This window comes from Vicugna pacos, chromosome 10, assembly GCF_048564905.1.
Source record: "Vicugna pacos chromosome 10, VicPac4, whole genome shotgun sequence".
Classification (NCBI taxonomy): domain Eukaryota; kingdom Metazoa; phylum Chordata; class Mammalia; order Artiodactyla; family Camelidae; genus Vicugna; species Vicugna pacos.
The window spans coordinates 2,497,422-2,518,527 of record NC_132996.1 but is presented as its reverse complement, the minus strand read 5'-3'; the positions used below and the strand labels follow the sequence as shown (position 1 = coordinate 2,518,527).

The 21,106-nt window shown below is 41.4% G+C and overlaps 1 long non-coding RNA gene across 5 annotated transcripts in view; it reads left to right on the top strand.

Moving 5' to 3' along the window:
- Window positions 1-18,902, top strand: part of LOC140698895 (uncharacterized) — a 52,220-nt gene extending 33,318 nt beyond the window's left edge. For 2 of the 5 annotated variants that reach the window (XR_012076898.1, XR_012076897.1), the window contains one exon: window positions 18,631-18,902. This is a non-coding gene — a long non-coding RNA (uncharacterized lncRNA). Of the gene's footprint in view, window positions 1-5,520; window positions 5,646-6,562; window positions 6,708-18,561 lie in introns of those variants that run through there. The other 3 variants (XR_012076900.1, XR_012076899.1, XR_012076901.1) reach the window with 3 other exon arrangements.
- Window positions 18,903-21,106: the final 2,204 nt, after the last annotated feature.

The following is a 21,106-nucleotide window of genomic DNA, read 5'->3' as shown; positions in this document are numbered from 1 at the left end:
TAAACCAAAATGCTCCCACCTGCCAGAGCATGACTTGTCCTTAGACACTGATGGACATAGCCACCAATGCTGTCTAATGCATCGTCTTCATCTGATGCACACTTTCTTTAGATGTCTAATATCCTGATTAACAGGACAAGCTGGTTTGGATTCCCAAGGTCACAGGCATCCTTCTGCCTGACTTTGGTGTATATATGATCAATGAAGAGTCCTCTCTCAGATCAGCTGGAGCTGCCTGGTGTGTGTTTTGCCAGAGAATGTGGGTGCAGTGCTCCCCACCAGAGCCCTACCAGTTGTTTTATTGCAGGAAGAGAGAGAGCAAAAGAGACAGAACAGGAAGTCCTTGTCCAGCCTCAAACACAGTCACCCCCGCCCAGGGCTTCTTCTCTGGGGCACACAGCAGTGCAGGTCAGCAGTAACGTGGCCCCGGTGTACTCTGAAACATGGTGTGGTTGTACTGGGATATCTGTGTCTTTCATGGGCCCTGCAAAGTTCTCGGCTTTGTGAAATTGGGAACTAAGGAACTCCCACCCATGCCTGTGGCTCCCAGGGTCTGCACCCTTACTGCTTTTGAGGATTTGCTGGCAACTCATTATTGTTCACCAGGTTATTTCTCAGCAGTCCTGTGACTTCCTTATCAGAACTGCTCCTTAAGTTCGGGATTTAGTGAAAGATGCCATTTTAAGCTGTACATTCATGTTCAGGTAGGAGGAGGAAGACAGCACAGATCAGAATTGCTGTTTTGCTTTTTTTTGTTGTTGTTTTCATAAGCCGTCTCCTGTTGTCAAATAGACACTGAGCAAATGAATGACTGTTACACTCCCATTTGAAGGATGAGGAAAATGACACTCAGGGAGAGGAGGCAAATTTCCTGAGTTCCCAAAGACAAAAAGGGATGAGCACAGAATAAGATCCCTGCAAATTTCTTGGCTGTCATCAGCCTTTAGGTCAGTGACAGAGTGCCGTGTGTAGTAGTACAGTTGTAGCGTGCTTTCAAAAGGGTGCAGATATTCTTGTTTTTGTTGATACAGTCACATTGTTTTGTCTGGGACTCTGAAAAAGAGAAATGGGTTAGAAAATGTTGGTTTCTCGTCCTTGGTCCTTCCTCACCCTCACAGATATGGACCCTTCCATCTGCAGCAGGAATAAGAGCCCCAGCCTTCCCATCTCATGAGATCAGTACTCATTCATTTCATCCCTGCCCACCTGTAGGTGATAAAGCACAGCGTGATTTTCATGTCCTACTTCACTGATTCTTGTGAAATTAAGTGTTTGAAGATAGAAACACATGAAAGGAAGCTGCTTTTTTTATATAAAGTGCAGTAATTTTCTTAGCAGAGAAGGAAATTGAGGATTTTCTTCATTGAAAATCAATAGAGATTTCAAGAGCATCTGTATTTCTGATATGTAGATTAAAATGAAAAAATCTAGAGGGATTATAGAAACACAAGGAAGACACCAAAATTGTCTTTAAGGAGCTTTTCTAAGACTGGGCTTGTGAAGAGACTGTTAGTTGACAGAGACCCTCTTCTCACCCATAGTCCCTCTCCTTAGGTTGGAAAGGGCCAGCGTTTCCCCTGTGTGCAGTCCTGGTGCTTCAAGTGAGTTGTGGCGTAGGGCGGTGCACATGGTGCTGCCTTCAGTTTGTCCATCCTAAGTAACCCCTGGCAGTCAGAGGGCGAGTGTGTTGCAACCTCATGAACCATCCGCCATGCTCTCCGGGGTGTGTGATCATCGCAGCTCATCCCGTCTCAGGTGATGGCAGAGCAGAGAATGGTGGCAAGAGGTCAGTCATGAGTAGCAGGGAGCAACTGGAGTCAGCTGGGGCCCAACTGGCTAGGAGTTCCAGGTGGAAATCCCAGGACTTCCCACAGCTCATTCATTCAGCTAACACTTCTCCAGCACCTGTTATGTGCTGGTGCCTCCGTTGTGAACAGAACCAAATCCCTGTCCTCATGAAGGTGACATTCTAGTGGACATAAAAAATGATACATGCAGAAGCAGATCCAGGTCAGGACACATGAGTGTTGTCTATTTTGGAGTGCACAAGGTGAGATCTTTTGGGAAGGAATGTATGATATAGGAAAATGTGGGGGAGAGGACGGCCGTATCCCAGGTCTTACTTGGGTCCCTGGGATGTACCTCGCGAAGTGTTGGTCCTTGGTTTGCCCAGGAACGAAATCAAGAGAGAGCCAGAGTTCAGTAAAAGTAGATTTATTCAGAGAGATATATACTCCACAGAGTGGGCAGTTTCAGAAGACAAGAGAAAGGTCATGAGGCGTGGGGGTTGGGTGCTCCAGTTTAAAGTAAAAGTAGATACACACTCCACAGACAGAGTGTGGGCTGTTTCCCTCAGCAGAGAGAGCAGCCATGAGGTGGGGGTTGTTAGTTTTATGCACTCAGTATCTTCATATGCTAATAAGTGGTAGGAATATTCCAACCGCTTTGGGGAAGGTGTTGGGATTCCCAGAAATTGGGCCACTACTCATCCTTTGACCTTTTATGGTCAGACTTGAACCTGTCCTGGCACCTGTGCGAGTGCCATTTAGCATCCTGCGGTATTTCGGAGAGTGTGTATTGAAGCTCAAGATCTACTGGGAGTTGACTTTTCCACCGTCTCAGTGCTAATGGCTCTGCCATCCGTTTAATGGCTGGGCCCTGCCCCCTTCCCTCCTGTCTCATGGAGGAGCTTTGGTCTGACTGCACAATTGCAGAGCAGGGGACAGAGTGGAAAGAACTTCATAAGTGGAAAGTGGAAGGCAGTGTTGGCAGTAGAATTCTCAAGTCAGTTGTAAAGTAAGGGTCTTCTGTTTGTTTGCTGGGGGTACCTGGTGTCACATTAGGGAGCTGTGAGCCTTGGGGACTTCAGTGAGTGGGTTGCTCACTGTGTATATTGTGTTGCTTCTTAGGCGTCCCGAGGACAGTTGGCTTATAGGTGACCCATTCACTCAAGCAGGCGTCTCTTTGGGGATTTTCTGCATGTGAGGCTAACATGGGTCACATGGGGGACAGGACCGGCCAGTCACAGCTTGGTCCACAGTCACCTAGTGCCCTCAAGGCTTTCATCCCATGGATGCGTCACCTCCCCCTGGATGGGGACAAGGGAGCAAGTGGTGCAGCAGCTTCTCAGAGGTGGAGGCATTGCTCTCCATACCCAACGCTCAACAGCATGGACCCCTGGTTTTGGCCACAGTCTTGGCTTGATGAGGCTGTTGGGTAGCTGAGCTCATGAGATGTGGGTGCCATGCTTCCATTCTCACCAAGAGCTCTATTTTGAAGATTCCGGTCAGAGAGCCACAAATACTCGCTAGCCCATAAACAAAGAACAGTCTCTTTCCCTCGGGGAAGGGCACACAGAAGGAGAAGTGATCATCCCGAGAGCAGGAGAGGCCAAATCAGTCCTGCCATCAGGGTTCTGACAGACGAGCCAGCTCAGTTCCTCTTATTAGTTGTTTACTTGGAGGATCTGGTGTATTTGGGTGACCTGCAAGTATCAGGGAATAGTACACGAGGGCTTTGTAGATTTTCTGGTCCGGTGTTAACTCACCCCATTGTAGCTGTCGTGCAAGGAAACAAAACTTGGTGGACAAAGGGCCATGGCCTCTGCTCCCTGGTGGGGCCAGGAGGTTACAATGTTAAGTACAATTGCGGGGGTATAATTTCTATGTTGAGAGGCCAGACGGCCTTACATATCTCTCATGCTGGATGTCTAAGTTGCAGAGGGAAACTGGATTCCATCCAGCTCTCCAGCCAAGGAGGAGACCACAAGTGGCCTCCCCCACCAACTGTGAGCTCCTTGCCTCCACTGACAGCAGCATCTATACCATAAAGCTTGGGTACCACATGCGTTTCCGTGTAAACTTCCGAAAAGCCACAGCAATGGCCTGTTGAGGGTTGGTGTGCCCAAGGAAGGGCTGTGTGGGACGGAGGGAGGAATGCCGGGGTCAGACACTGGGCCGGCAGGCAGGCAGTGACGACATCTGTGCAGCGCAGGCGCCATGGAACTGAGCCAAAGGGAGGCGGGTTTTGGAGCAGGGAACCTGGGCAGTGCATTGTTGTTCATAAGAAGATCCTGGGCTCTAGATCCACGAAGTCATTGGCTTGATTCCTGACCCCAACCTTCATCTTGGGCTAATGTTTGAAGCTTTCTGTGCCTCTGTTTCTTGGTGTCCCAAATGGGGACAATAGTAGCAATTACCTCTGAGGGTCTGGAGGGCCCTTATAGATGTCATTTCATTACGCTCTCAGCAGCCCACGAGCACGGTGCTAGGTCCCCCATTTTACACGTGGCAGACGGGTAACCTTTTAATCAGTAATCACGCAGCTAAGAATGGTCAGAACCACCATTTGAATATGATCCCTGTGTCCAGATAATTTCTATTCTCATTCAGTATTACTGGAAAACTAGTAAAGTCAGAACAAACACTGCTGGGAAGTGGAAGCTTAAAACATTTTTTCATCTTCGCCATTGGGGAGTGCTGAGTTCACACTCCTCACAGCCCGTCCGAGGCCCCCTGCGTCTCCGGCTGCCCCTGGTGGGGTCTGCAGGGCTCTGGGCAGTTTCTCCTTGATCTCTACCACAAGGCTGTCTGCTCTCTGCAGGTTGATTGTCAACCCTGACTGCTCAGTATAGCTAATGTCTAAAAACAAAAAAAGTTGGCGGGGGTACGCCTCAGTTTTAGAGCACGTGCTTAGCATGCAAGAGGTCCTGGGTTCAATTCCCAGTACCTCCATTAAAGCAAATAAAGCTAACTATCCCCCACAAAAAGGAGAGAAGTATTTAAAAAACAATAAACAGTACAAAGCCCCACTCCAGTCTGGGACGCAATATGATTTAAAGGCTCCCAGTTGCTTCCCATTTGCAGGAGGGTGAGAGCTACCCCTCCACACCTGTTCTCCTGACTTGTCCACTCAAACTCATTAGCCTCTTGAAACAGGAAAACTACTTGGCTCAGCCTAGAACTTTCTCTCGATTTCTAGACGTTTATTTGCCTACTGACATCTCTCCTGGAGCCCACAGGCAACCAGCCAAAACTGAATCAGTTGTCTCCTCTCATGACTTGCCCCTCTTCCTGCCCTTCTTATTTCAGGGAATGGCACTATAATTTAGGACACTGCCAAAGCCAGAAATCTGGCCGGCATCTTTGACCTCTTCCTGCCCTTCCATCACACCTGTGGCCAATCTGTCCACCTGCTGAAATGTTTTCTTCTCTCTCCTCCTGGTGCGGCCTCATCAGGCCTTCACATGAACCTGCCAATATGTCTCCCTGCCTCTATCTTGTCTCTTCCTAGATCCCTTTGCATGTCTCCTCTACCTTGGAGGCACACAGAGTCCTGTGTGATGTGCACGTGTGATCTCTCCACCTGGTTGCCTCACCTGCCTCCCACAACCTGTGCTTGCTTCTAGACTATTTGCAGTTCCTGGAAGGGACCTGGCTCTCCTTGGCCTCCCTCCTTTGCATGTGCAGCTCCCCAGGGAGAAATGGCCTTAACATTATACCTTCCCCTGATCACTTCTAGGGCATCTCAGAACTCACTGCAGTGCTTCCCTCCTCTGGGAGAGCCTTGGCTACAGTTCCGGCTCTCTGCTCTGAGCACCCTCTGCTGACTTTTATCCAAGCCCTCTTAACACGCCTCCTCAGCCACCTAGGAGCTCCTGGAAGCAGGGACTGTGTCTTTTATGTCTTTATTCTCAGAGCATGGTAGACACTCAGGTACAATGGTGGAGGGCACAGTGGTTATTCTGCAATTTCTCTAGAGTTGGGGCCTAGGGGTAATAGTCTGGTTGGAAGAAGGGCTTAGGGGATTTACCCTGAAGCCACATTTTCAATTAACATTTCATGTTGTTTTTGTCTGCTTTTGAAGTTACGAGTCTTGAAACAGAATGACGATTTCTAAGAATTACTTTAGCGAAGATTGAGGAAAATGGCAGTTTTCCTTATTTAAGAATATTATTTTAATTTTGTGTGACTGGGGTGGTGGAAAATAGAAATGCAGGGGCCAATAAAGCATTCTCATCCCCTTCCCCACCCTCAGGCCCTTCGGACGGAAGAGACAGAGGGATGCGAGGGGAAGACATGGAGGGTGGGCCGTGCACTGCTTTTAAATTATGACAGTTACTTGTGCCTTCTTTTTAACTTTCTTTTCAAAGGAGGTACTGGGTCTTGAACCCAGGACCTTGTACATGCTAAGCACGTGCTCTACCACTGAGCTATACCCACCCTTCCTCCCGATATTTGTGTTTTTAGTGGGCATAATGTGCTGGTAGCAGGTACTTTAGCGTCAGACACATTCACCTGTCTCTGACCATCACGTTAATACCTTTCCCCTGAGCTAGAGAGCTAGATAGTCTGTTTTCACAAGTTCAATAAATTGTCTACATTTTCTTTTTTCTAAAAAAAAAAGGCCTTAACTCATGTTTCTCTTTGGTATCGCCTATAAATAAAATGTGAGTTTATTAACCATTTACCAAAGTGTTAAGGGTAATAAATATTAAGTACAGATTTCTGAAGCATCAGTCATCAGTGAAGATCAACATTCTGCTCTTCTCTCTCTCTGTTAGTCACCTTACTTCTGGAGTTCTGGAAGCAGCGCCAGGCAGAACTTGAGTACAAATGGGACACGGTTGAGCAGGGAGAATAATTCCGGCCAGAATAGGAGGCGCGGTGCCCCACGTGGAGATAGATGAGATTACCCCGGAAAAGCGGGCGCTGTTTTGATGCACTTTAGTCTTTACTTCTGGACTTGTCAGCCTTGGCTGCATGTTGGAATCACCAGTGGACCTTATAAAATGTTGGTGCCTGGATTCCATCACTGCAAACTCTGATGGTACTTAGTGGCATGGGGTGCATTCTGGCATAGGGAAGTTTTTAAAGCTCCTCTGGTTATTCTAATGTGCAGCCAAGGTGATGGAGCACTGCCTGGAATGGTGAACACAGAAGAGAAGTGAGGTCCTTCCTTCATAATTACAGTAAAAATGGGGAAAAGGAAAAGACTCGTATAAGTGTATAAGAAAAGAGGCATTGATTTGTATCCTTTCATAACACCAATGAAAAAATGCAAAAATAAATTAGCTGCTATGACATGGATGTAGAAGGAAAGACACATTGGTATTATAGTTGACTCCCATTTTTCACATGTGCCTTCATTATTGCGGCCTCCTTTTCATCGTAGACTAGGTGCCCCTTTGTCTTGAACTAAGTCCCATTCACTGCTCCCCCTTCTGTTTGGGATGTGCACAAAGCAGCGTGGCTGTCATCCTAAAGTCAGAGAAAGGTTGGAAGAAGCAGGGAAACCTTTGTTGAGGTGCCATCAGTGTTTGACTGTGTTTGAGAAAGGCAATTTTTGTAATTGGAAATGTAAATTTATTGCTGCCACTCCTGCTGCAAAAGTAAAAAAATAAAACTATATATCTTTGTATCAACATTCCAGAGCTATGAAATGATGATATTTGAGTCATCTGTAATATTGCTTCTTTCCATCAGCTGAGATAATTTGGAGCTGATTGTACTTGCATTCAGCAGCAGCAGGACAGTAGGTTGTGAGCATGAATAAGGCTTGGAATGAAGACGCTTCTACTAGGAGCATCTGAAAATGTCTCCAACTATAGCTTTTATAAATTGAATCTGATCTACAGAATGTTGGCACTGAAAAGATATGGAGGGAGCAGGTCAAACTCCTCTTTTTATAAATGGAAAAAAATGAGGTTCAGCTACCAATAGAAAGTGACATTTCTCTTTTACAGTGTAATAAGCTTCTAATAATCCCCATTATGAATAGTTCCCATTGTTTACAACTGAAGATGGGGGTCAAAGCTTATGTTGGTGAAAGACTGTACATTCAGAGATGAAAGCTGAAACTTAGACAAAATTAGATGTTCATAATGCTTTTGAGTCCTGAAAAAGAAAAACGTATCGTATTGGCAGCATACAAAAAATACTGAAGAAAAGTTTTTGGTAATTTAAACTGACAATTTTAAATTTAAAATTGCCAAGTAATAAGTAAATTTTCATTGGAACATTCTTGTTGAAAAATTGAAGATGAAGACTCATTTCATTTGATCGTTCTTCCTTATTTAAAATTTTTTAATTTTTTTTTTTTAGTTTTTTAATTGAAGCGTTTAACTTTAATTGCGAATGCATGCTCCATTGCTTAGAGAGGCCAGCGTTGTGGTAGTGAGAGGTTGGAAATGAAGTTGCCTAAATTCATATTTGAAGACAGCAGCTTGCTTCCTGAGTGATCTTGGACAACTTAATTCTCTGTGCCATTGTTTCCTATAAAATAAGAATAAGAAAGTTGCTTCTTCGTGACTGTGGTAAGGACGTGTTGAACTAGTGTGCAGAATCTACTTGGAAGACTTCCTGGCACAGAGGAATGGCCATGTACTTAGTTACAGCTATTATTATACTATATCTGCTTTTATGATCCAGGTAAATCTTGAGTGTTACTGATTTCATCTCTAAAAATAATATCTAAATATACACTCTAAAATGGAAACTCTAAAACTTCATAGTTGTAGCTAATTAACACATAAAGCTCAACCAAGATACACACAGTGGAGACCAGTTAGCTGCACACATCTCTGAAACTTCCTGTCCTGCACGGACTCTAAGCTGTCACTACTGTCACTTCTGAAATCTATGGCAAGCTCATGAATAGAGCTTTACAGCTTCGCCTCATCAGGTACCCAGACCCCTAAGCTCAGACCATGGCAGGGAAACAGTTTACTGTTCACATGTGCATTTTCAAAAAATAGTATTAAAATGGACACTGTAGGTATTTTGTTGTATGTTTAACATCGTTAACAGAAAAGAAAAAAAAAAAGAAAAAAAACCCCATGCAGTTATAAATAAGGAGGCTATGTCTGAAAATTATTATTTTTTTAAATTATGTCTAGGATTTAGTGATACGTTAGGAGAAAAATCATTTCAGTAGTGTAATCCCTTGGTTGATTAAACTTGTTTTTTTAATTAGGAAGAAGATCGTGTTCCATTTACCACCTGGGGAAAGTGTATACATATAACACTTAGTGCAAGTGCTCTTTTTCTGGGTAAGAGCCTGCCACAGACTTTTTAAAATCTAATGTGAAATGCTGAGAAAACTGAAAGTGAAGCTGGGAACTAAGTAGTCTCATAGAGAAAACTTTTTCCAGAGAACTTCTGAGCCAACGCTGGGCGCCACTCTGGAGATTCCACAGTCTCTTCTGCTCACAATGCTTCCCCCAATTCTTTTCACCTCATTTGTTCAAATCAGATCAGTGGTTTAGGATTCTCAAGGGTCTGATTAAGAGACCAGATGGAGACATTAAGGATTCTAAAATTTTCCAAGGGTAACAACCAAGGTAAAATATCTAAGAGTAGCCTAACCAAAGGATAGTAGGAACTATCAAATAAATAAAAATAAAAACTCCTGAAAGATATAAAAGTTGCTTCAATCACATGATTCTAGATTAAAAGATCATATCTCCAAAATAGCAGAAGTTATAAAATTGATTTGGGGTTTATTGTGAATAAAATCATATTAGTAATATAGTTATTAATAAGATAATGAGAGTTTTACTAGTTCAAGAATAGCCAGATTAGAAAATAGGACAGGAAGTCTAGATATGGGCTTGGATATTGATAATAAATTAATATAAGAGATGGAAGGCATTACAAATCAGGGAGATAAATGAAGGTTTTTCAGTAAATGGAATACTTGTTAGCTACTTGGGGGGAAAAGAAAAGATTGATATCATACGGTGAACCATATACTGTGATAAATTCCAGAAACATTTAAGAAAGTAACACAATTACAAAAAAACTAGAAATAAATATGGATGAATATACAACCTCTAGATGAGCAATAGGTTTCAGAGGAAAATATATACAGAGTTCCATGCATCAGAAGCATCCTAATTTTAAAAAAAACACCAGAGGATGTTATTTGTTTAGAATCCGACATGGGGCTAATTCCTTCAATACATAGAGAGTTCAGATCACTACAAAGGTAACATCAAAAAATCTCAGGAGCATAGAAGGCAGAGAATATGAACACACAATTCACAAAGAAAAAATAGATGTCACATTCCATTGGTAATTCACTCAGTGCACATCAAAATGAAATAGTTTTCCACCTCTCAAGTGACACAGCTCTGTTTATGAGGATGAAGTGCCAGTGATCATCCATCCCATGCCTAGATCACTGGATATTTTTTGTGAAGTATGGTTGATTTATAATACTGTGTTAATTTCTGGTGTACTCCTCCAGCCTTCTTAGAAAGCAGTCTGGCAGTTCATATCAAGAGTCAAAAATATTCATATGCTTTAATCCACTAATTCAGCTTTGAAAAACTTTTAATCAGGAAGAATTTCAAAATGGAAGGGAAAAGTCAGTATGGATGCAAGTCACAGACATACTTGTATATATATATATATATATATATAAAGTCTCAGCCAAAATATTCTTCCAAACCTTCGTATAGTAGAACATTATGCGGCCATGAAAAAGTGTGTCCATGAAAATATTTTATGACATGTCAAAGTGTTATGCTTATGATAGGCTTGAGAATAATATTAATATATAAAATGATTTGTAATATACAAACAATGCACAGTTCTGAAGGAATTATGTCTATAGGTAGAAGCATTTTTCTTATTTTATTTTTTATTCATTTTCAGAGTTGGAGTCTTTTGATTGTAGGTGACAAAATCAATCTCCAATGGATTTAAACAACAACCAAAATATGGGGATGCATGGGATTTATTGCTTCCTGTAAATGAAAACCTCAGGTCTGAGGTCTGGCTTCAGTCAAGGAGGGATACTGTAGCCCAGATGATATCAAGAGCTGGTTTTGACCTGTCTTCATTCTGTGTCCAAGGAAGTCTCAGCATGCTGCTTCTAGGCACTCAGCATCCCAGATCACACACCCATCCATACCAAGAGAGGTCTCTTTTGGCAGCTTCCTCTCTTGCCAGAGGAAGCTTACCATTCACATGGGCACCAGCAAGTATCTCCTCACATAATAGTTGCTCTTACTGGGTTATTTGCCAATTCTGAAATCATGTGCGAGGCCAATAGAATGAGGGATATTATTTGTCTTAAACTAACTGAGATCTACCTCTGGTGCTTCAGAAAGAGTGGGTCAATCGAGCTTAAACCACAGGATTAAAAACAGAAGGAAGGTTATTTATCCTAAAGCAAAATCTGGGTCCTCTTCCAAGACTGGGGACAGATCCAGGACAGCAGTTCTGTCCACTACTGTGTACTTTCAAATTTTCTTTAATGAGCAAATATTAAAGTTATGATCAGAAAATATGATAAGAAGAAACTTGAGGAAAGAGAATGGAAAACTTTCCTGTTTCTTCAAAAATATTTAACCCATTAAGTGCTTGGAAGAAAAATGGAAATGTGTCAAGTTTGTAAAAGTTCTGAAATGAACTAGAATTGATTTCACAGACCATCTAGGAGACAGTGCTATATAGTTAGTGTGTCTTTGGTCTCTTTCAGTATTTCAGTTCTTTCACTTAATAGTTGCTTCATTTGGGGCAAATTGCATCATCTCCACGTGGCTCTATTTCCTCATCTATAAAACAGATATAATATTACCTTCCCCACAGGGTGATTGTGAGGATTTAGAAAAATAGATGTGTGCTGAAGCATTAGTAAGCATTTAAAGAATCTTAAGTATTATGATTATTTAATACATAATTAAAAAAATTATTGTGCAGACTTTTAAAAAATGCTTACTATTTAAATGGCCTATATGTGCCGTACAAGAGAGCAAGGCTTAATATACATTCTATAGTACATTTTTCTGAGCATTAAATAATTTTCACATTTAATCACACACACACCAAAAAGTTATTCCTTTCACAAGCATGAAGATATAGCTGTGAAGAAAAGGATGATGAAAGAGATTAGAGGAGGAAATAAAATGCTTTCTCTACAAACTGATGGCTTAAAAACTAAGAAAAACACCTTTTTAAGACTTTGGTCATCATATTCCTAGCTAATACTTAGGTAGAGTTTTTCACATGCCTGTGGTTAATGTTCCAATTGTTTTCACAATTAGTAAATCATTGACTCATCACAATAGTCCTATAAATTGCTATTATTATCCCCCCATTATATGGGTGAGGAGATGGAAACCCCTAGTGGTTAAGAAATTTGCACAAGGCCCCACAGCTAGCATCGGAGCTGGGATCCAGATGCAGGAGTGTGGCTCCAGGAGGGGCTTGTAAACACTCCCTCTGCTCTCCCCTGCAGGTGCAAGCCAGCCGCCCGCTGTTACCGTAAATAACATGATGTGGTTCACTTAGTCTTGAAATTCACATTCGTTGTAGCTTTCTCTCTGGGGCAGCCATCAGGAGCAGACAGGGACACTGAATACATGCTTCTGGACTATGACCAAGAAGGTAGATGGAAGGAAAACAGTTTAAAAATGGGATCTTTAATGTGCATTCTTCATTGGCCAGAAAAAAACCTGCCTAGTGAGGAACTGAAACCCTATCAGCCACGTGCAATTTATGCTTCAGGCACCCCCGCTGCCCTTGGGTCCACACAGTCAGAACTACAATGGATCAGGGACATGAATCTTGTGCAAATGCATGAAGCATGAATACCTGCCATTTTAAGATCTCAAGGAGTATGAAAAGCATGTGAAGCTTTCATCAGCAGAGACCTGCTGTCACTTCCACTTTTTCCCTCAGGGCATGTCCACAGCCTCACTGGTCCTATTCAGAATGAAGACGAAAGCTAGCACCTGCTGACCCCTGAATCAGTGATAGGTTCTCCCTTGAAAGGAAGCATATCCCCTTCATGGGTTACACCTAGTTCATAACCTAAGTAATTCTATAGATGTAGAAGGGATATTTTCATTGGTTCTGCTATCAAAGACTTGTCTCCAAAAGAACATGCCACCAGTTACTCCATTTTCACCCATTTAAAGATGTACTTAACAGGCTTCCTTCTTTAGTGCAGTTTTATTTTTACAGAAAAATTCACAGAAAGTGGAGTTCCCATATATTCCCTATGCCCTGCACACAGCTGCTCCTGCTGTCAGCATGTTACATTACTGGATGCACTCATTCTTTTTGACATCTTTCATTCCTCCTCCCCTAAAATTTAACATGCCTGATATTCACGTCTCATGGCATTTACGTGCGATTTATATCACTTCTCACGTTTATGTGAGGTTTAGAGCACATGCATGTTTCTGTTTAAGCGTGGGCTTTGGGAAAGTTTTCTATGTAAACATACGATCATTAGTGAGTCTTATGCTACTGGGTTTTTGGGTTGTCAGGTCCTGATGACCATTGCTTCCGTCATTGGGATCACTGTCTACGGACTTTCAGTGTTCATTTTATTTTCTGCAAAACTTCCCAAGAACCTGAATGGAAGAGACCCAATCCAGAAGTACCTGACTGTGCAGGTGGGCCACGCCCATCACTGCTTCCGTCATCAGTTTTATCATCGTGACCCTGAACGCCATATATGAGAAAGTGGCAATCATGATGCCTGACTCTGGTAAGCTCCTCCTGCAGCTCAGGTCATTTCTACACCAGTTTTAAAACCAAGTCAAAACAGAGACTGTAAGTTTTAGGCACTTCAGTTCCAGTACATTACAGTCTTTAGAAAACTTCAAGTGGAAACGTATTTTCTCTAGCCTGTGTGAGAAGTGGATTAGCTCCAGGTTTGCATTAGTAAAAGGTACAAAGGAAGCATTAGAATGTCCAAGCTCTGTGTAAACAGGTCAGTGCTTATTAATAATTTCAGTTACATTGGATCATGTACCCTATTGTTGAAAGTAAATATTCTCTGTATTGCAAATAAGTGGAAGAGGTTCTTGGTTCCAGTGGCAGATTTGCTTGTGCGTTACGGAGAGGACAAGTAACCACAGTGTTATGTGTCTTCCCCCCATGCTGTTCCAGTTAGTGTAGCTCCATTCTCATCAGCTGTGGCTTCTTTAATAAATGTTTTTTCTCTCTGGCTTGTATCCCAGCCAGCGGCTTAGCTGCCACACGCTGCATGTGGCTGGGTGGTTCTCCCAGTTGTCTGCTCAGAGGTCATCTTCTGAAAACACTAAGACAATTCAAATAAAAACTCTCGCCAAAGTGGGTATAGAGGGAACATATCTCAACATAATAAAAGCTATATATGACAAACCTACAGCCAGCATAGTTCTCAATGGTGAAATACTCAAAAGCTTCCCAGTAAAATCTGGGACAAGACAATGATGCCCACTCTCACCACTCCTATTTAACATAGTCCTGGAAGTCCTAGCCACAGCAATCAGGCAAGAGAAAGAAATAAAAGGGATCCAAATTTGAAAAGAAGAGGTAAAAGTGTCATTATATGCTGATGACATGTTACTATAAATATAGAAAACCCTAAAAGGTCCACACAAAAGCTGCTAGAGCTGATTGAAGAATTCAGCAAGGTAGCAGGTTACAAAATTAATGTTCAAAAATCAGTTGTGTTTCTTTACACTAACCATTAATCAACAGAAAAAGAAAGTAAAGAAACAATCCCCTTTAAAACAGCACCCAAAGTAATAAAATATATGGGAATAAATCTAACCAAGGAGGTGAAAGAATTATACAGAGAAAACTATAAACCATTGATGAAGGAAATTAAAGAAGACTTTAAAAAATGGAAAGATATTCCATGCTCATGGATTGGAAGAATCAATATTGTTAAAATGGTCACACTGCCCATGGCAATCTACAGATTTAATGCAATCCCTATCCAATTAACCAGGGCATATTTCACAGAACTAGAACAAACCATAGTAAAATTTATATGGAACCATCAAAGACCTAGAATTGCTAAAGCATTACTGAAGAGAAAGAAAGAGGCTGGAGGAATAACTCTCCCAGACTTCAGACAATACTATAGAGCTACAGTCATCAAGAGAGCATGGTATTGGTACCAAAACAGACATATAGACCAATGGAACAGAATAGAGAGCCCAGAAATGAAACCACAAACTTTTGGTCAACTAATCTTCGACAAAGGGGGCAAGAATATACAATGGAATAAAGACAGCCTCTTCAGCAAATGCTGTTGGGAAAACTGGACAGCAGCATGTAAAACAATGAAGCTAGAACACTCCCTTACACCATATACAAAAATCAACTCAAGATGGATTAAAGACTTAAACATAAGACAAAATACAATAAACCTCCTAGAGGAAAACATAGGCAAAACATTATCTGACATACATTTCAAAAATTTTCTCCTAGAAGAAATAAAAGCAAGAATAAACAAATGGGACCTAATGAAACTTACAAGCTTCTGCAGAGCAAAGGAAACCAGAAATAAAACAAGAAGAAAACCTACGGAATGGGAGAAAATTTTTGCAAGTGAAACCGACAAAGGCTTGATCTCCAAAATATATAAGCAGCTCATACAACTCAATAAGAAAAAAAATAAACAACCCAATCCAAAAATGGGCAGAAGACCTAAACAAGCAATTCTCCAAGGAAGACATACAAATGATCAAAAAGCACATGAAAAAATGTTCAATATCAGTAATTATCAGAGAAATGCAAATCAAAACTACAATGAGGTATCACCTCACACCAGTCAGAATGGCCGTCATTCAAAAATCCAAAAATGACAAATGCTGGAGAGGCTGTGGAGAAAGGGGAACCCTCCTACACTGCTGGTGGGAATGCAGTTTGGTGCAGCCACTATGGAAAACAGTGTGGAGATTCCTCAAAAGACTAGGAATAGACTTACCATATGACCCAGGAATCCCACTCCTGGGATTGTACCCAGAAGGAAATCTACTTCAGGATGACACCTGCACTCCAATGTTCATAGCAGCACTATTTACAATAGCCAAAACATGGAAACAGCCTAAATGTCCATCAACCGGTGACTGGATAAAGAAGAGGTGGTATATTTAACAATGGAATACTACTCAGTCATAAAAACTGACAACATAACGCCATTTGCAGCAACATGGATGCTCCTAGAGGATGTCATTCTAAGTGAAGTAAGCCAGAAAGAGAAAGAAAAATGCCATATGAGATCATTCATATTTGGAATCAAAAAAACAAAAACAAAAACAAAGAAACAAACAAAAACAAAGCATAAATACAGGACAGAAATAGACACATGGACAGAGAATACAGACTTGTGGTTACCAGGGGGGTAGAGGGTGGGAAGGGATAGACTGGGATTTCAAAACTGTAGAATAGATAAACAAGATTACACTGTATAGCACAGGGAAATATACACAAAATGTTATGATAAATCAGAGAAAAAAATGTGAAAAAAAAAGAAAGTAGAGAACAAGGCTATCAATAAATGATAGAGTAATAGGCATAATATTACTTTATTAGGAATAAAAAATTACTAAGAGAAACCAATCCTTAGCAAGAGTGAATGGGGGAAAAAAGAGAATGTGCTATGAAATACAGAAGAAAAACTAGAAATAAAATACACACAAAAACATAATGGGAACATAGAAATATTATATTTTAATACATTTGTAAAATTGTAGAAATAAAAAATGCCAAAATTGACATTGGAAGAAAAAAAATAAAAAGTAGAAACAGTTGAAAATACTTTTAATAATAATTTAACAGAAATATCCCAATTTCAATATGTAATCAATGTGAAAAACGTTGAGATAGTTTACATTCTTTTTTCAAATAAAGTCTTGAAATCTGAAAAAAAAAATTGAGGACACTGTACCAGGTCTTCCAATGATTTAGCTAATTACTCCAGTACTTGAATCCACTGATTTGAAGTGTCAGGTTTATAATATTACTAAAATCTCAAAAATATTCACGTCTATTCTTGAAATGCATTCTATTTCATTCATAATCTCAGTGCACTATTTCTGTACTGTTTCCACGACCAAAGATTAATACCTCATAGAGTTGGTCCTATTTTTTCCTTTTCCAGAATGTCTGTAATACTACAAATTCAAACATCCCTCCTCATTATTTTATTTGTGTATTTGTGTATATTTCTGGAAGAATTTTAGGATCACCTTTCAGATTTTTTTCTTAAATCCATTTGGGATTATTAACTAAATTTGCATTCAGATTCTAAATTTATTTTGGAGAAAAATTGTGCTATGTCCCCGAAATTGAGTCTGCCCAATGAAGAGTATGGTGCATTCTACTGCTCATTCAATCATCATTTTTTTTCTTTTTTTAAGTCATTTATCAGAATCATCTTAACATTTTTCATTAATTTATTTCTGAAAAGCCTGTGCCTTTGTTGTCATTATAAATGATAACTTTTCTGGGTTTTGAACTCGGTTGATTGCTAATAAAGTCTTAATTTCTGGCTTCTCTTGAATAAGAAGGAGATCTGAGAGTGTGGGGCCCTCTTTCCAATATGGTGACTGTGAGCAGTGCGTTTCCTTAGGATGTCCACTTGCCAATTTGCCAGTGGCTGCACCCACTCCACACATTTCTGCTTCTTACCTGCCCCCTGTAGGCAGATGAGTTCATGTAGGGTTAGGTGGATTATGGACACAGATACTGACATCACTGCTGCCACGCTGCTGACTCTGTGGCATCACTAACTCTGGTTCTTGCTCTCTGACCTCCCTGAATGTGACAGCTCTTTTTGGGTTATGGACCTACTGCATCTTTCCAGCACTGTCGGCTTTTCTGCAACACACCCCTGCCTCTCAGGTCAGAAGCAAGTGTCAGCTCCTCCTACACATCCACCCCATCCACGGTCTTGTCGTTCCTGGCCAGAGTGGTCCCTACCCCTTGACTGAGCAGTCACACTGAAAGGACTATAAATTTGCCTCTCATCCACTGTCTTAGTTACACACCTGTGCTAGGTATCTAAAGGTCTTCCAGTTAGGAGGGTAGGGTCCAAAAGTCTTTTAGATCTCTGGCTTTATCATTTCTAACCACTACCCCACCCTGTGGAACAGCTTTCCACAGATCTCTGCTGCCCCATCTTTAGCAATGCCCTGTAAATAACAGACAGAGAGAAAAGAACTTCTAAGCCACCACCATAACTTTGACTTCCTGTGACCACACAGACCATAGAAATATCAAGATAGAAATTCCTGAAGAAGGATATTTTGCTTAGGAAGACACTTTCATTGCATACCTTTCTGTGACTTGTCATAACTTCATAGACTCTCTGAATGTGCTGCACTCACCTTCCCAGACTCAAGGGAGCTTGCTCACTTGCCTGTTTTCAGTGCATTTCCTCCAACATTCTCTATGCAGAGCTTTCCCAAAAGTACATTCCTTATTCCTTTTTAAATTCTTATATACAACCACAATATTCTTTTTCTTAATCCTCAATGACAAATCATCTTCCAAGATTGTATTATTTCAACACTGAGAGTGAATAATATGCTTCAAGATTCCCAAGTTTATTACCAGCAAGTAACTATGGTTGGTTGAAGATTTTTAAATATGTTATTCATACTAAGGTTATATACGTGAAAGAAACAGGTTGTAATGAGCCTTCTACCCAGAGATTTTATATTTGCCTTTTGTTTGGATTCTTTCACTATTGAACATTATTATTACAATGAATGCCTTTTCTCTTTGGGATTTACTTCACCATTTTCCCCTCTCTTTACAGGAGTAAAAGATTTTATGTTGTCCTCCCATCCATCCACCACTCCATGTTGTGTGTCCATTCCTTCAACAGGTATTCAGTTTGGGTTCGCCACCTTATCTGCGGCCTCTTTCCAGTAGCCCCTCTCTTGGCTCTGGAGAACAATATATTGCAAATCAGAGTGGGTATGTGGAAACTTGACTACCCGGTATAGACGCATGGTGCCAGAAAAAACCCAGGACATCGCAGCATGGCAGTCCACCATGCAAGGAACAGCAATTCTGGCTGTGTTGGACCAATGTGAGTAAAAAGGCTTCAATGAGTGAAGAGCTAGAAAAGTCCAAAAATGCATTGGCGTTGCTTCCTAAGGATTCCAGTGTTGGTTATTGTTTAATATGAGAGGGAGCTGCTAACACTATTATTGTTATAAATGGCATAGTTGTTGGAACTGTAATTGTTATTATTTTAAATATATTTTCTTTATAATTATTATTTGTTCCTTACAAGACCCTTACAGAGGCAGTTGTTAAGAAATGTGGCTATTATACTGTTACTGAAGTGTTAATTCAGTAGAAGCGTGGTAATAGTATTAATAAGTACTCACTCGTTTGATCCTCACATGACTATAAAGGTTACCCAGCAGTGCTTATATAATGGAGATAGAAACCTATCCATTTAAGAGATTGTAGAACCTAAAATAAGAGCAGTCATTCCACCGTATTTGACCATATATTCCAGACTATCAGGTTAAAGTAGAAACTACCTTATGAGGCCATACAAACCCTTTGTGCATCCCCAATCATTCATTACCTTCCTGGTCCCCTGGGGCAGAGGTTCTTCCAGGAGGTGGCCCCATCTCTCCTCCCCACCCCACCTTTGGCCTTTGCAACCCACTGTTGGTCATTAGCAAAGCATCCTGATGTCCTGCATGTGTCTGAGCTGTGAGGGAACAGAACTCAGCTGTTTACAAACTGTAGTGACTATGACCAGTCTGAACAGCCTATCTCCTTCCCTGACCACACCCCCACAGGGCAACAGGGGGCTCGCAACCACAGCGATTCCCATGCCAGCCCATCAGAGAAACTTCTTCCCTAGAAATGTTCTTACAACCAGGGCTGTTTCCTCCCTTACTTCACTGCCAGTTTCACTCCCAGATTACAGTCCCCAACAAAAGGCTATCCCAGTTTGAATTTCTTAATCAAGTCACATTGACCCTGAGTCCCTGGCATTTACCTATGAGCACTCACAGAAGCAGAACAGGGCCTGGCAGTGGCTGTGGGCCAGGTTCCTGGCTGAGGGGACATGCTGGGCCCTTCAGGTTCTGTAGTCTGGCCCGAGCTCAGCTCCCAACACGGCGTCTTCCCATCTGCATGATTTCGGTCCAGGCTTCAAAAGTTCAGAGCTTCATTTTATCATCTGCAAAGAGAATAATTCCCTCCTTCATATTTTAAGACTGTTATGTACCACAAAGGGTGCTTAGGGAATTCAGTGAGTCAATGCATGGAAGTCACACAACCTGGTCCTCAGGGAATGTTAGTTAACATCATTATGCACCATCGATAAAATTGGCTGCGCAGACTTGGCCAGGAATCAAAGCTACAGGCACAAGAATTTGACAATGTGTCACTGTCTGGATCATAGTCACAAAATTACACAGTAAAACAAGCTACCTGGGACCACCCAGCTGTCAGCCCACCCGACTCCCCACCCCAAGATCCCTCAATTTATCTGATTTGCTTGCTACTCTTACTTTTTGGAGAAAGTTGGCAAATGACACACAGTCATTGACTGCTAGCTTATGTCCATTCCCATTCACTCAAATTGCCCCATTTTCAGTCCCCACTGTGCTGCAAAACATAGACTAATATTCAGAAATATGACAGTAAAGCCTTTCCCGTTCCACAGTCAGGGAAGCATGAATCTGTCATGTTTAATATGCCATATGACACTAAACAAGCCAGGAAAACAGGCTCCTGTGCTTTAAGAAAGTTTTTAGCAATGACGTTTGAAAGTAAAAGTGCTTTGTTTGACCGTCAGCTAACCAGAAAGTTCAATTGACTCCTATTCCCCATTAATCAGGTGTCCTGGTTTGATTGTATTAGGCACTTTTTCCTCATCTCCCCAGCATGACTTTGCTCCATCAGCACAGATGAAGTGTCTCCAAGGCTGCTGCGTGGGCACGGGCATGTCCGTGCACACATGTGCGCCAACTGATTCGTGCCACTGATTCGCATCCAGGGATTGTTCTGTCTTATCACTCAAGCATTGCTTTATTATATCCTAGAAAACTGCTTTTAGGTCATTGATTGAACAATAGACCATCCTCTTGCCCACATTAGGAAGTGACATCTTCTAAGACACAAGTCCTCTGTGCTTGTATATATGTATAAGTAAGAATTAAATATGTATGTCATCCCCCCACATATTTAATTTGTGCCTTCCCAATTGAATGTGCACAGTAAAAGCTAACTTCCCATAATAGGAGAACTTTAGGAAGAAAGAAGAAGAAATCAGCCACCAGGGAAAAGACAGGAAATCAAGCAGGAGTTTGGTATAAAGTCATTTATTC